At 40.7% G+C, this 16881-nt stretch overlaps 1 protein-coding gene across 6 annotated transcripts in view; it reads right to left on the bottom strand.

Moving 5' to 3' along the window:
* The window catches only part of SEMA4D (semaphorin 4D), a 99593-nt gene that overhangs the window by 41319 nt on the left and 41393 nt on the right, over positions 1–16881 (bottom strand). For all 6 annotated transcript variants that reach the window (XM_040580742.1, XM_040580744.1, XM_040580738.1 and 3 more), the window contains exon 2: positions 3403–3467. The gene's annotated coding sequence lies outside the window, so the exon portion shown is untranslated. The remainder of the gene's footprint in view (positions 1–3402; positions 3468–16881) is intronic.

Genomic DNA, 16881 nt, shown 5'->3' with positions numbered 1-16881 from the left:
TACATATACTACTTCCATGAGTCTTCCATAATACTTGTATTTATGGTGACTAAAACCAGGGCAACTACAGAAGAAGAAACAATCAACAGAGCTCCTGTCAGTTTGGCAGAGCGCAGCTGGAAGTTCAGAGCTGTGAACATTCCCGTTGACACACATAATTTTAGTGCACAGGCAAAGAAACAGAAAAAGACATATTTCTGCTCTCTTAAAGGACTGAAAATCAGAACTGTTAGAAATAAAAATTTCAGGCTGCCCAAGTTCTAATAGGGAATACTAGCACAAACTATGAAAGCAGAGAGTTGCAATGGCAACCTGACTGTTGCCAAGATCAAAAAGCATCTGGTTCTTACGTTGCCTCTGTCAGTGGGCATCAAGAAACACTACTTCAGCCCACCTTCTAGAAAAATGCAAAACATTACCCCTGCAATAGGAGAAACTGAAAAACCAACAATGGGAAGAAGACTGCCATCTTTTCTATCCTCCAGGACACAGAGGCAAAGTAAGCATGAAGACGTATTTGTGAACATGGAATCGCATCTTTTATAGTTTCAGTTCTGCAATCCTTATCAGTACCAAATTAATATCTTGGTAAGCAGTTCAACACAGCAACAGAAACCCAGAGGTCAGTGTCTACTTCCCTAGTCAGCATAATAAAGCTGGACTCAAGTGTGGAAGTAGTGCACATACAAGATGCACAAGCTATCTAAATTGTGGAATTTCGAAGTTAGGAAATGTCCCATTTTGCAATCCTCATTCTGAAATCTTTTCTTCTAATAATAAATACTTAGCTGCATTGTGCAACTTCTGAATTCTGCTCAGTATTACAAAACTGCTAAATGGATCTATCTTTATCTTCTCTATGAAGGTTAAAACTGTATGAGAACTTTCTGATACACCCGCAGCAGTCTTACATAGTTATAGCTAGGACCCTTGCAATACCCGAGAAATGACCATTACCATCACAGAGTACCCAGCCTCTCCCTGGAGAAAGCCAAACAGGCACTGGCTGTCATGGCCTAAACGTGTCACTCCTTTCATGACACTCCAGGCACATCAAGTGTTCACTTTGTTTTCCTCCATTTGTATTGCATTTTATTCTCCTCCACAGGGTTATCTTTTCTTGCAACACCCCACCTACTCTATGCTTATGCTTCCATCCGTGCTGCCCCCACCACCTCCTTCCCAACACAAGCACTGTACAACTAACTACACAACCACAGCTGATGTGAGCCCATCCCAGTGAGGCCACTAAAAAAACCCACTGAAATAATTATTCATTTGTAAAATTTTTAAGTTACTATGATGAGGAATATGAAGCTCAATACAAACAGGCAAACCTGAGCTAATTGCTTCCTCCAGCAGGAAGAGGGAGGTGGTTGTCTTTAAAGGATTCATCTGTCAGAGGGCACAAATTGCAAGTTCACCCAAAAATAAACTTTTTTCAAAGGCTTTTGAAAGCTTTAACACAATACAGACCTGATTCAATGTTTACTGATGCCTATTTGATAAAGACTTTAAGACTTCATACATGAAAAAACAAACCACAGAACTCCCACTGTGAGATTTTGCTTAAACCTGATTTTTTCAATTTGCCCCAGAGTTTTGTTTGCACTAATAGAAGAAAAAGTCAGCAACACTTGCATTTTAAGTAATCAAAATTACACAGTAAGAAGTGTACAGTTTACCTTTGACAGCTGAGTTTTATTTACATAGTTTATTTTAAACCAGTAAGGACAGGCTGGATATATCCTTTGCTTTAGTTCTCACCCTTTCAAAACCTCAAGCACAGTGTCATTTTTACACTGTCTCATGAAAAACATAATTTACAACCTTTTCCTTGTTACACAATATATAAGGACTCATCTTCTGCTGAGTTAAGTTAAAACCTCAAACTAGCAGGCCAGTAGCCCTTTATGGCTAACATACATGTAGAGCATTGGACTATTTACTTTTCAAACTGCAACCAGAATACTTTGTAGTTGCTAGGTGCTTACAAATTAGATGAAGCTTTTTAAGATAATTTGATGTGGTCTCTACCTCCACCACAAAGCTTGCTGGAAGAGGTGCAGTAGTGCTTAAAAGAAGATAAAAATTCTAAGGAAATTCAGATTCCCAGTTTCAGGCTGAAACCCTCAGTGAAGACAAAAATTTAATATTTCCCAGATTCTACATGATAAACATGCCGTCAAGTAGGAGTACACTTGGAAAACTTATGCTTGAGCTTAAAGCACAGAATATTTATACTCAGTGGAACTCTTTGAGAGATCCTTTGGAGACAGGGGAGGCAAAGATTACAAGACAATGTGTTATTATGCCAAGAAAAACAAAAAAAAAGTGCAAAAATTACAAGATTACAAATAGGAGTTAACATTCCTATTTATCAGGTTATTATGGGTTAGTTATGGATTGTTAGAAATATCATGTTAGCCTTCAATTCCAAAGAGCAACAGGAAAGAACAAACAGGTTCGTTTCTGCTTGCGTTGCCTTTCTTTAAGAAAAAGAAAGCTAACCCCATCCTTGAACAAGTCGACCTCTGTGCTATCAGAGGTTGTAGGCATTGTCATGGGTCCCCAGCCTGGCTGCACAGAAAATTGTTAATGCAACCACATAGATGATCAGTGGGACCCAACCACAGCCGCAGTGCCAGCATCTCCTGCTAACCTGGATGCTGAGCTATGCCAAATCCAGAACAAGAGCTGCCTGGGGGATAGATATATTTTAACACCCTTTTCTGCCTCATGGGGTTCTCCCAGATATTGAACCTGGGTTGTGACAGTGTCAATACTGCAGTGAAAACTGTTCCAAGGATCAAGAAATCATCCCTGAAATTCCAAGTTCATCTTCCCCTACCACGTAAATATAGTCTCACAATAAAAAATACTGCTCAGCTTCTTCCTCATTTCTTCTTGGTCTTATAGGACTGAATCAGTCAAAGTTACCTGAAGATTTCTACTGGCAACTAATGGCACTCAGTATCTGCATGTCTAAATTACAGGCATGCATGCTTTTAAAAGGAAAAAAAACTATCCTAGGCGTCCAGCAACACTTTGAAAGATCCAAAATGCCTCTGAAAGCAAGCCCAGCACCCTCTTACATACATACTGTGTAAAACAGGACCTTTCAGTGGTAACTAAAGCACAGGTAAACATACAATATGTCCTTGAATGGAAAAAGTCCCTTTTCTAATAAGTTTCTTGAGGAGTAATCTGGCCTTGAACCAAAACAAAGAAATAAATACAGCTTATCAATAAATCCTTATTTATGTTTTACTGTATGAATTAAGTGTCTAAGTGTTATTGCAGTGTTTATTTGGTTTATGAACAAGGACACCTCTAACAGCCACCGCAAATCCATCACAACCCCGTGCTGCAACAGGGTACCCCTAGTTTCACTGTACCCACCTGTCACACCTTGGAGCCTCCCTGCACACCCCTGGAGCTATGGAGCTGTCAGAAACACGTCCTTTCTGCAAAGAGATAAGAAACAAGGTTTGACATCATTACCACACAAACCTGAAGGGCAAGTTTTGATATGGGAATTATAATAAATCCTCCCCCTAAAAGTTTGGCTTTTATTTTGCAGATTACCAGGGCAGACTGTGACAGAAACCAGAACCAATATATTTGCATCCAATGAGCCAAGATCCTGACGCTACACTTAACACAAAGAACTATTAAGCAGTCCTGACAAAAACCATACACACCAGCCCTTTCCAAACTCAATTTGCTTCCCCAATCCCAAGATGGGCAGTAACTACTCAGTACAAAATTATTCAGCATTTGTATTGCAGCAGCAAGTTACTGATCCTGGCAAGCGTCAGGACCTCTATTAGCCGGTACAGGACCTACAAAGAAAGTTCAGAAAGGCTAGATACCAGCCAGCCCCACAAACAGGTACATTTACTAAATCCATATAAAGCAGTTCCAACTGTCTCCTTTGTTACTGAAAGACTGTATTATGCACAAGCCTTGAACAGGTGTATCTGGATATTTATGACAAAACCTCACACGTTCATATTTATTTTGGTGTAATCGAAGAACAGTGGGCTACTCCGAAGCAATCACAATAGGGCGCATGATGCATTTATCCCAACACTGTTGTAGGTAACACACTTATACTACATATGCAGACTTGTAATACTATTACATCAGCTTGTATTTAGCATATGTACTTCCTACTGTTCACCCAACTACTTTTAGAAGGGTGTGGGCTAACTGAAGGGATAGTGTTTTAAAATGCATGGGTTTGATCTGGATTTCACTGAAGTTAACAGTAAGAGGGTTCACACTGATCCAAACAGGAAAAAGGTACACTTAAAAAAGAATCCCCACGGCACATCTGAGGGCTTCGCTCTTGATCCAGAGGATTATAACGAAAGGCTCACAAGACAGAAGGCCTCAAAAGAAACAAGCCAGACAAAATTACAAGCAACAGCTCAATTTTGCAGGTCTCTAAGCAAATGAAAAGCCTACATAGGGTCTTTTCAAAGGCATAGTGTCTGCCCTGCCCTTCAACAGTGCATATTTTATGGCTGCCAGAACAGCACCAGGTATCAAACAAGCATATCAACCCCACTTTTGTTTACATAAAGATCTTTCCAAAATGGTTTGGATCTTTTGTTTTATAGAGAGGGGAATGTAGCCTGACTCTCCCCACAATGTTTTTTCAACAAGATACCCCATGGAAATCCTTTGCCTATCTATGCTATTACCCACTGGATGTGTTTCACAAGCACTAGCAGCATATAACTCACCTATTTTTACTGTAAAAACCACCATCTACCTTTCATTCTGCTGGAGAAAATCTGCTGTGAATCATCTGACCAGTTATGAAGTGCTCCATAAACCAGCTTACACAAGATCTTCTCTATGGATGTAGCTACTCAACGTTTCAGCGGGGAGTTAAAATTTACAAAAATTGCTGCTTGGTACCAAGAGGCCATCGACCGTCACAGTCACTATTCTTAACCAGAATTTTCAGATCCCAGCATGCTTCCTTACAGCTTATTACTTGCAAAGCAAAAAAAAAAAAAAAAAAAAAAGGTATCATCATCCATTTTAGCTGTAGGTACCTTAAGGGGAAAAGAAAATTCTTTTGCCTCTGCTGAGAAAGGACTTCTAGCAGCCTGTGGCTTGTATGAGCACTTTCATTATAACAAAGCACTCCAATTTAAATATACAGCTACAGTAGGTGTCAAACTGCTCATTAAAACCCTTGCAGCATATCAGCTGACCTGCAGACCTCACTAGCTCCAGGTTTCTGAGCTAGGGTCTGAAGTGACTGGGGATCCAAGAGCCAGATGGGCAGGTGGCTGGAGCCCAGGCCAGCTCTCAGATCTCCACAGAGGTGGGGAGAGGCAGAAGAGCTGCAAGGACTTTGAAGTTGCAGCACCTCAGCTCAAGAATTCCCCTCCCAAGGCAGTGCATCCCTCCTCAGCTTGCACCTTGGGAAGGGGCCCCCAACCACTGGTGTTTCTTCTGGCAGAGAAGCCCACAGACACAGGGCTGAGTGTCATTTGCAAGTAGGGGCTGATTCTTCTCCTTTGATCATGCAGCTGCTGGCTGCCTGTCAGGACACCACCTGTAGTCACGCTACGCACATGAATAACTGCTCACACCTTGCCAAAAACTATGACACAATCCAACCCTTTAATCCAACCAGGACTTGAGTTTGAAATCCATGTAAGCACTGCAGGTTTGCAGGCACCTTTTGGGTATTCTTGTTTGACCCAAGCCTCACAGGTGATCCCTTAAAGCAGGCACTGCAGGAGGTCCCTAACAAACCTTATATACTGCCAGATTTTAATAGTGAAAACACTATCTCAGCGTAAACTTACGGCAAAAAAAATCCCTGTTTCTTCTGGTAACAATTACTTAAGCTTGGGGGAAGGTACAGGAACAAGAAGAAATTATACCACGAAAAGCTCATTATTTTGACAACTGTGACTAAGTCCTCAAAGATTAAAGAAAACACCTACTGGATTATACATGAAAGACAGCCTGGAATATATTATTTAGAGTAACATGATAGTCACCGTAAGGAAGTTTTTCGTAAGAGAGCAACAATACCTCATATATGTGTGTTTGCATATATTTTATTTATTTGAGGACTTTCTTCTAACCTGTCAAATTCCAAAGCACATTAATCTATTACAAGGTACTGCTGGCTGTCACAGCCTACTTATATTTAAAAAAAAAATTAAAAAACACACAACAAAAAAAACAAAATAACTTTTACTACTTCCTTTTGCATATCAATTACCATCCAGATCAGATGCATTTCTTTACTCCTCTATTCAAGCATATACCTGCTTTAACAAGGTCCTAGGGATTCTAAATGAGAAGGAGAAAGGAAATACAGAAGAAAACTACCTTATAAGCAAATTTTAATTACTTAAGTAACTCCTTGGGAGACCATGGAGGCAAATTTTAAGTTTGGGAATGTTTTTACTGTTACGAACACTATTCACTGACTTATTGAAATGCAATTTCCAGAGCAACACCTTCATGACTGCAACCAGAGGTGTATTTGCTCCCCACCTCTCAAGTAAGCCACAGCCCATGTGTATTAGCTTTCTTAGAAAAGTTATTTTAATGCTAATACGAAAGCCAGAGGTAAAACAGACATGCAGCCATGAATAACTAAGGCTGTGCATGCTACCTACCCGCAGACAGCACACTAAAAACGTTCCCGTCAATGTTATGTGTGGTTTTAGAGTTTTAAGACAAAGTAATTAAACAAAAAGACAGGCTAAATTACAAAATAAAAGAATGGTGTATATTATCAGCACTTTATTTTAATAACAGGGTATTTGACTTATGTTTTTCCTTTTCCCACTTGTGGAGCTTCACTTTTCATAAAAACGCTTTTATTTTACAGACCCACTTACTGGCCTACCAGCATTGCCCAACTTTTCTAAACATTATGTTAAAGGAAGGGTATGTTTTGCCTTAGGCCTAAGTATATGTGTATGAGCTTTAACCTGCAGCAGAGCCCCATGCTAAACCAAATTTGGGGAAAAAAAAGCTGAAAAGCCCTCTTATGTCTCGACCAGACATTCTAATTTAGCCCAAATTCAATTGGGATCTTCAGCTTTCAATTCCCCTGTCACCCTGACTCCTCAGATCTCACAAGCACTCTCAAAAAAGCCAACACCACAGAGACTACTGTGGAGACAGAGACCCTAGGATTGTTATGAATCCCTCCTGTGTCCCAATGACAAAATATGAATAACGATGTTGGGCCAACTACTGCCGAGAGTGGAGTTCATCCATTTTTAAAGATGTTAAGGGAAACTGTAATTAAGCAACAATTTCTGTAACACCAGATGGGAGCGTTCATAGTGTCTATGCACCCCTACCCTTTTTCAGAAAACTATTTGAATGTATTTTGCAATTCTAACTTCCCAACAGCTACAATATGATACAAATTTCAACACAGATCATTAATTTCCATCAAAACCACAGTAGTGGTTCTGAATCAAATTCTAATAAAAAGGGCACCAGCACTACAACTGTGTGAGACCAAGAGCCACAGAGCACTAAAGATATGAAATGAAAGAAGGATGCACAACTGCACAAAGGAAAGAGCAAATGGCAGCACTTTGGCTTCTGATTGAACTTCAGAAGCTGCATTAGAATATTTTGGTCAATAAACAACACAGGTTTTGAAGAGCTGAGGTCATGGGGAGCATCCCCACATTCAACACATTTTTACTTGAACAAGATCAGTGGGAAGGAAACAATTAACTCTCCTCTCACCATACATGTATTATCCCTTATTATCCTACAAAGTATCCTTCTGTCAGAAAAGGAGCAATCCAGAAAATGATTTGCTGGTGCTAAAATCTGAACAAGAAGAAACAGCAGATGAACCTCCAAAGCTTACTCGAAGTATTCAATGAAAAATAACAGAAAACGAAGTTTTAATTCAGCCTTTTTTGTTAGTCCTCTTCAACAGAATGAATGAAGCATACTACAAGAAAATCAAGAGTTAAAAAAAGAACAAAAAACCCACAACAACCAGGAAGTCTGTACTACAGGCTTTGATGCAGACTGTTTTACCAAAAAGACTGTCACCTGCCAATTACATGGAAACATCTCCCAGTATTAAAAAAAAAAGAGAAGTGAGTGAATGTCAAGTATTTCCATATTCACTATGACAACATAGCAAAACAGAAAAGCTAAAGCTAACATCAGCATGCTGTATTAACTTCTTAAGAGTTTAGGTCACATCTTTTGCCACTTTTCAACTATATCTTGCTCCAGCATTTCCTTTTTTGACTTTCACTGATTCTTCACATTAACAGCACTTATCACTCTTTACAGGTGACAGTCTGAATATATTCAAGAGTCACCTGAACACTGAGGTTATGAAACACCCAGGTATTACTTCAGTGTTCCATATTTAGCATTTTTCAACGCTGTCTTGACATTTTTCGTTCCTGCCTTGAGAAAAACATAGCCTCTTCCGATAAACACAAACAATGAGAAGACATGGAAGTGAGCATAAAGAACAGTGTATTTTATCATCATAATTGCTTAGAAAACCTCTGTTATTTAGTAAAAAATTCAGGTTTTTCAAATTATGCCAGTTACTGACAGATGCCAGATCCTGAAATTTCTTGACTGTCACAGGAAGCAAATACAAAAGCCACCTTTTCCACTCAGCAGAGGTTTTCAGTACCAAAACATCTTCAGCCAATCTGCCCACTGAAAACACCCAACTGAAGTTGTACATACCCCTAACACCCTGTGAGCAACATGCACTGCTCAGGGGCACCTATAGCAAGAAGGCAAAATGCAAAGACAGCTGTTAAACAAACCTTAAAAGTGTATCAGAATCACTGCCTACCTTTATTTCTCTCCCCACCCCCCACAAAAAACAATTAGTATCAGGTGGAGGAGGAGAAAAAGGATTGATAATTTTCACCTCAGCACACAAGAATAAAAAACAGCACTTCAACCTGCAGAGCAAAACATTTTGCAACTTACGACAGAGAGAAGCCTTGGTAGAGGTTACTGTCCATCCTAAGTTTAGACTTCTGTGCTGAGAAAACAGGTGACTTCAGTTCAAGGAGCCAGAGAGTCAGCTCCCTGGTTGTGTAAGTCACAGCACAGCCTCCCTGAGGGAAAGGCATGAGGTTGCTGAAGTAGGGGATTTGAACCTAGCTATTCAAAACAGCGGAGAAATAAAAAAACCCCAAAACTTCACTGTCTGGCTATATGAAATTCAGAAGTTGAACCTTGCAGCAGTGTTTTACTACTAAAAAACCATTAAAATTCACAGGTGGAATTTACTCATTTTTTTGTAAAAACAGAACTGTTCATGTCCAAAAAACCCCCCAGAAAGCTATAAAAAGGGATTTCCTCAAGCTTTACAAGTTATGTAAGGACATCTCTGACTTATGAACACAGATGAAATTTGTTCTGCTTCTGAAAAACTTTATCTTACTGATCATGCATTACTACTTGCTTATCACACACACCTTTAAAACTATCTTCCTGTCTCATGTCCAATTGCACAAAGTCATAACATAACGAGAATGTCATTAGACTGGTTAGGGTGATACCTCATATCATGTTAAAAACATGCCCACTCAACAGCAAAACAACCAGAACGGACTACAGGAAATTCATACATTCCTGAATCCTCCTGTATCACATTCTCAGTTTCATTTGGGACAAAGAACTACAACCAGCTAACTGGCAAATGGATCTGCAATAATAATTTTCAGTTTTCAGTTTTGGATGCAGCAAGGAGATGCCAGCTTCACTGCTCCCAGCAGTTCACCTGTCACTCCATGGAGTTGCTTCTGCTGCCCACAACACAAAACCAGCTTTGCATTTGACACAAACCAAGCTGGCTAAATGGTAAAAGCTGTGCAACTTTTCCTACAACAGGCACATACATATGTTGAAGGTGATGTGGTAAAGCCCGCTTTCAAAATGCCAGGTCTTTTTTCTTACTTAAGAAAAATACATATTTTATTTGTATGGCAAAATACCTGGAAGAGTCACCATCAAGTGCTGTCACTTCCTTTTATAAGTACTGAGCTGAAGCCAGTGCCTCCACGCAGGAGGTGGTGTCTTTATAAGCTGCTGCTTCTGCAGCAAGTTCCAGCGCTCAAGTTTCCGTATGAGAGACAGGGGTGTTTTGAGTTACACAGAATATTGACTCCTTCTCCATCAGTTACGGGACTGAAGTTGCACAGGGAACCTTCTCAAACTACAACCAGTCAAGTTTCCAAAATTACTTTCATTAAGAACCTGATACTGGTTAAAGATTAACAACAACAAAACCCGCTAAAACTGGTAATTTCCCTCAGAGCTGCTCATCCCCATATTAATGTAAAAATTGTAGAAACATCTTATTTTTACCTTCCATTCCCTTTCTTTTATATCTGACCCTTGGTCAGTAAGTGTCAAGTTTTATTTTCAGATACAGCATAAATAGCACCAAGCAGCACTGCAGCTCTCCCTGCACTGACACAAGGAGAGTGGGACATGCTCAGCTCTCTCACCTGGCCTGTCACCAGGTCACTGCTGTTCTCTTTCACCTGCAGTATTCTACTTGTAGTATGTGGTAACCCACTCTTCTATCCTTATTTAGTTACAGCATATTTAGGCTTTATTAGTCCTAGACAGCAGCTGTGCACTGATAAGAATTTACACGACCATCTTAGCTTTAAGACACACACCAGACACATAGTAATGTGCCAGGGTGAATGGCGTAAAACCCATCCCCTCGATTCCCAAAACAGGGATTGAGAAAACAAGCTAGATAACTGTTCTTCCCCCTTACAGTTACAAGGTGTGCAGTCTGCTTACTTAAGTTGCCCAGACTACCTACTACCTCTGGCCACTTCAGTGTGCCCTGGTCTGCATCCATCCCCACCTCCCAGCCCAAACTTGTACTGCTGTGCAACCAGCTGGGGAAGTCACCTCACCAGCTTCCACGGGTTAAAATCTACTTTGGGGAAGGGAAGAGTCAGGGTAAGTTTAAACCCACCCACAGTTCCTTTTTCAGTTGCAGTGCTAGTTTGTGCTGGATGAAACTTATGTGCAACACCACTGGAGGTATTAAACCTGAGCCTTCCAGGGGCGGGGTGGGGGGTGGGCGTGCAGGAACAGACTGGGTATCGCAGTAACTGCTACACTGAGTCCTCCCAGCCTCACCTCAGGGCCAAAATAAATAAAAGCAAGAAAGAGTTCAGGGATCCTGGCCTGAAAAAGAAAACACTGAAAGACTGAGGGTTGTCCGGGATCAGGTCTGTGGTGGACACAATGCAGCTCTCCCCTCTGATGCTGTGCAGCACCTGCCCAGGACTGCTTGCTGGAAGGGATCTTCAGAAGACAAAAGTCAGAACCACCTAGGGCAGGGCTACTTCCCTGATGGTAAGTGTCACTCTTTTCCTGCTGCATCATCATTAGAAAACAATTTACTTTATTCTGCCAGTGCTGAGTAGCAGACTACAGTTCCTTCTTGCTAGCTGAAGTCTGGCCACAGCCCTTACGTTTACTTGCATATTCAAGATACTCCGCTGCCTCTGAAAGACTGGCAAAGAGCATGTACTGTGTGGGACAACTGCCATGTCCCAGACAACCCCATGCAAATCAGGATATACCACATTTATGGTCAAAATCCATAATTCACACCACACTGCAAAAGCCATTTTAAATAACAGAGACTGACAGGAGATTAATTTTCAATAGGAGAGTGCAACTCATGTTTTCTTGGCAAGGACCATAGAAATGCAGTAAAATAACCTTAAAATTCAAGTAATCATCATTTCACCATAACAGAAGCACCTAATGCAAACAGCTTCAGTGGCAAACACTGTAAATGGTTTGGAGTTTTGCTGTGTTTAAGGTTATGCTAGCTCAGAAATTAGTTTCCTGCACCACCACCCCTCCCCCGCTTCCCCCCCCCCATGTTTAAACCTCTTCAGCCACTCTGGCATTTTTTAAATGCTGAAAAGTAACACAGCCATACTTTTGAAAAAAGCTGACAGTGCATTTCACAGACAGCACAGGCATGGATTTTACCAGTCATCATTAGATCTGTCACTCACTAACCCCACTAACCTTTGCTATTTTTTAAACTAACTACATACAGCCAGGAAGTCTGTACACTTCTGCAAGATACACAATGAACTTACACATACCAGCAATTACAAAGCAGTTTGTGCAGAACAGGACTTGTTGAAACATAGGTGTTTTGTGGCAGAATTTGATTAGTAACAACTTAGTGATGACTAATTCTGGAGTCTGAAAAAAACAACTCTGACTGTGGTAGAAGTTACACAAATGCAGGGATTTATCATGTTGCTACATCCACTCTCTGTGGTTGTAGAGCATCAATCATACCTGCTCCTGCCTCAACACAACCCTTCATTGATACAAACAATGCAAAGGTCATTTTGACCTTTAGCTAGTAACTGGGTATCGGTTTGTGCCCATAGTACTGCTTTCTGTCTGTTCAAAAACACAGGTGCAGATCTTTCAGTGTAAGTGCTTCAGATTTCACATCAAATTATGCGTGAGCATGTCAGGAACAGGATTAACTGAAGCTTTGCTTGCAGAACATTCTCATGAGCATTACTGGGATTTTAACTCCTACCAAGCCTTAAATGAGCTTTTTCTTATGCCAAATAAAATGTAGCAGACAGTCTTTACTTATTACACTTTATGATTAAGTTTTAAGAATCTTGTTTGCACTATCATGAAGGACATTATGAAAAGGAACGGCAGATGTGAGAGCTGCACACTACAGAGGTTCTGCTAAGTTTCTTGACAAAACAGGTAATTAATGCAAGTTTCCAGCCCTTGAACACTAAATCTGAGTTTTTCAGTATTATAGAAAAGCAGAAATGTAAAATTGTATGAAAGTATTAGAGACAAGATTTGCCTCCTTCAAGGTTTACAGCTCAACAGTGAAACACAAAGCCCTCCTCAGCAAAGCTGACAAAATGCAGCAACAGCCATCCCCATCTTATCTCAAACCACAGATCCCCACCCCAGACCACTTTCAGCTTTCATGTTTCAAATGTCACAGTGGAAAAATTAGGTTAAGCTCAGCCATATCCAAAAATTAATCCCAGCTGAGATACACACACCAGAGAATTTGATGGCAATTAATGTCACTTGTGAACCAGGCTCTGTATAGGTGCTCAAGCTGTTAGCCACTTCCCTGTATTCCTTTATAACCTTCTGAGGTCAGCACTTGCAGGTGTCACATCAACAGAAGACAAACAAAGAAAAATGACAGCTTCCTTGAGACAGCTATATCCTCTTCCCTGCTGTATGACTTGGAATAGACAGACGTAAGACTCAAGAAGACACCGTGACTGTCTACACTCTGAGTGTCATTCTGCTTTGCAAAATACCCTTCTCTCCTAAAATATGCTTAATATCGCAAGAAACAAATCAAAGTCCACACACAGCTAGTAAAACAAATGGCCCATTTCTATTGGGGGAAAAAAAAAATCATCATTCCATATTAATTCAAACTGATTAAAACCTTTAGGTTCAAAGTTCTCTGTAGATATATTAATTCCCTAAATTTAAATTTTAATTCTTATGCAGCTCATTTGCTAAATGTTTGCTGTTTTGCTTTAGGGTTTTTCTTTTAATAAGGGTAGATTTAATACCGTAAGCAAAACAATGATTCTTAGTAAGCATTAGTTGCCTTCTCACCCACCTTTGATGCTTTCCCCAATTTTCTCTAATTGGAATACTAGCTTTAAACTACTGCAGGAGTATATAACAGCAAAGCAAAACAATGTCCCAGTATTAAAATGTGAGCTTAGCTAGGTAATGGTACTTTTTATGAACACAGGAACTTTTCACATACAGTCTTCTTTCCAGCGAAATTTTATTTAGGCTTAAGTCTAGAAAACTTTTTATTAGAAATTGAAAAACACTAATCTTCAAAGTTTGCTACAGGGTGTGCAGACTTGCATTAAGAATTTAACTCTACTAACAATCAGCTTGTTTTTTCTTAAGTAGCTTTTGCAGATCTCTCAGAAGTCTTCCATGGTACCCAAGAGTACATAGATTACAAGCTGAATATCAGCACTGCAGATTTACAACCATTTATTAGCTATTTTGCTACTGCACTTCTACAATTTAAGACCAAATGACAGTTCTCATTATTTTTGTTGCTAAGAAACCCGCCTCCTGTCAGACTGTTTGCTGACAGCCCTCACTTACTACAGCAGATTTTAAATAGCAAAAGGCTGCAGATGTATTCCTGCTTGACAAAAATACTTGCTGTCTTTAAGACATTTGCTGTTCAATGACAACACAAGAAACTGCACTACAGTTCGCATGCAGTGGTCTGGAAAGTCCACCAGCAAGATCAGCACACCTCAAGGCACAGCACAAGCTGTTTCTTATTAACCCCAAAACTTCCATGACTCCCCCTTGAGAAAGTCCAAAACTAACATTCATCCCACAGAAACAAATACAGCTATCCAAGTGCCTATGTCCCAACGGCTTCTCTGTCTTTCTAACATCACTGGTATTGCACATTTTACCATTTACCACTCTTTTGAGCCATGGCATTTTAAAAATATCTGTATAGGTTACAATTTTTTAAATTCCAACATGCTTTGAAAGACTCGTGGCGCATCCAATATTTAAGCAATAGTCAACAGTTATACAATTTCACTACAGTTGACCACTCCCTCAAGACTTCTAGCAAAACATCATCATGCTGTGGGTTGTCTCTGGTTATATGAACTGACATCACTCTTCAGCAGGAAAAAAAAACCCAACAACTTTGTTTACTTATCTTTTTGTTACCAAGAAACAAGGAATTCAAACTAACTAACTAGCGGAAGTACCGCTCAAAATTAACTTTCTGCAAGACAATGACAAGCTACCAGAAAGCTAAAATGGAGTGTATTTGTATCACAGCTGTAACATATGTGAGATGCTGCATCTTGTTGATATTCACCTGGGTTCACCACACCACTCCTGATGTACTGGGAATCAAAGATCTCCCATCTCCTGCTGCTTCTCAGGGTATAAAACCAGGTTGCTTCATTCTCCCTGTTACAAGATATTTTTTGCAGTAATTTCCTACTGTAGTCCCTCCTGTCTGATGTGAGTGAGGTTTCACAGGATGCCTCCTGAGAAAGCATGTCCTAAACACAATCTGGTCAAGATACTGGCCAAGATGAGTTGCTGACTAACAATCTCTCAGACTATTCCAAAGGTGATGGGTCTTTCCATCCCAGGCCCAAAATTTCTCAGTGGTATTTATCTTCTGTTCAGTGCTTTGGTATATTTCCGGTTCTTACACACACATGTCAAGTCTAACCTTCCCTAACATGTGCCAGTGCAGTTGTCAGTTCCATGCCTGAGAAAGAGTGTAAAAGCCTGGGATCAGCTGCTTCACCTCCAAAAGACATAGTAACTGCAAAACCAGGAGAAAGAGACCATGCCTGGAAAAATGGAGACACCTACCAGCTCCTGTGGTGCACAAAGGCTCCTCGTGAAAGACAAGCTCAGGATGTGAAGCATTACAACTGACTCAAGGAAAGGCTCTTCTTGGTAGAACACAGGAACAACAGTTCCAACATGACAAATTTTACTTACCAGGAAGACTTGGAAAGTCTTCAGCATCTCCAACAGAAAGAAGGGAAGAGGACTGCCCACTGAGAGACACAGCACTACAATAGGGATTTTTGTGTCACTTGTAAAAATTACAATCTGCACCACACAGTTTGCACCACTTTCAGATTAAAAATCTTAACACTTATGTCACTCACCAAATAGTTGTCTCCTATATCTGAGTCACTTAAGTTTTCAGGGGGAGAAACAAGATTAAACAAACAATATTTTTCTGGCTCTTTAACAGGCTAAGAAGTCAGTAGCACAGCGTGTGAGGATCTCCCACCACTCACCATCCTCCTCTATGAGGATCTCCCAGGCGCTCACCAACCTCCTCCACACCCTCCCAGAGCCGTCTCCTTCAAATAGCTCCTCCTTTGTCACCACGGGGCTCTTCCAACTGCACCAAACAACACACACCTCCTCCCACAGGGCTGTGTCACCATACTTGCAGCATTTACAAGCAAGGTTAGAATAAAGCATCAGCAGAGCCATTAGAGTCTTAAGGCTTATGCATATGAACACAGGGAGTTTTGAAAAAGTGCCTGTTCTCACAGTTATCACCCCATCTGGTCTTTAGCAGCTTGCATGCAGACTAACACTGCACTGCATAAAAAACATCACAGCAGCAGCAACAATCAAATTCTGCCACCACCTCGGAGGAGTGGGTAACATCTACCTTCTCATCAGTGTAACACACATTACGAGGAGAGGCTAAACAGAGGATATCTGCTTCCCAAGGAGCTGTGGCTAAAATGTCATCCTCAGGCTTGCCCTGTGCCCTAAATAAACCTATCTCCTCACGCTTCTGGTAAGTGAGAGATGCAGGTGGAAGGGCCCCATGCCAGCCCCTCTGCTGCCTCCCACACTGCCAAAAGCCAAGTAGGCAGTTCTCTCCCACTGCTACACAGGGTCCTGTTTCATCATTTTGACTCCTGGATGGGTGATAAATTTTAAGACCAACAAGTAACAAGATGCACTGTTTCCTCTTAGACAGCAAAGTGCACAGACTACTCTGCGACACCTGCTGTCATCAGCGGGCAAAGGCACACAATTCCAAGAAATAAACACACGATCATTTAGATTGCCACCCTGCCTAAGCGACACAAAGGCACTAGAAAAAATCTAGAGCTGAATGATGCTTCTCAGGTGAAAGGCTCATAAAATAAGAATCCTGTAGTCCTCCACTCCTTGCCCTGAGTAGTTGTGAAATTGAGACAAATAAGATTACAAGGTCTTAAAGTGATCTACTAAAGCAGA

The sequence above is a fragment of the Falco naumanni genome, chromosome Z, assembly GCF_017639655.2.
Source record: "Falco naumanni isolate bFalNau1 chromosome Z, bFalNau1.pat, whole genome shotgun sequence".
Classification (NCBI taxonomy): Eukaryota; Metazoa; Chordata; class Aves; order Falconiformes; family Falconidae; genus Falco; species Falco naumanni.
Note: the sequence above shows the minus strand (reverse complement) of the source record. Positions and strands in the feature narration are given on the sequence as shown.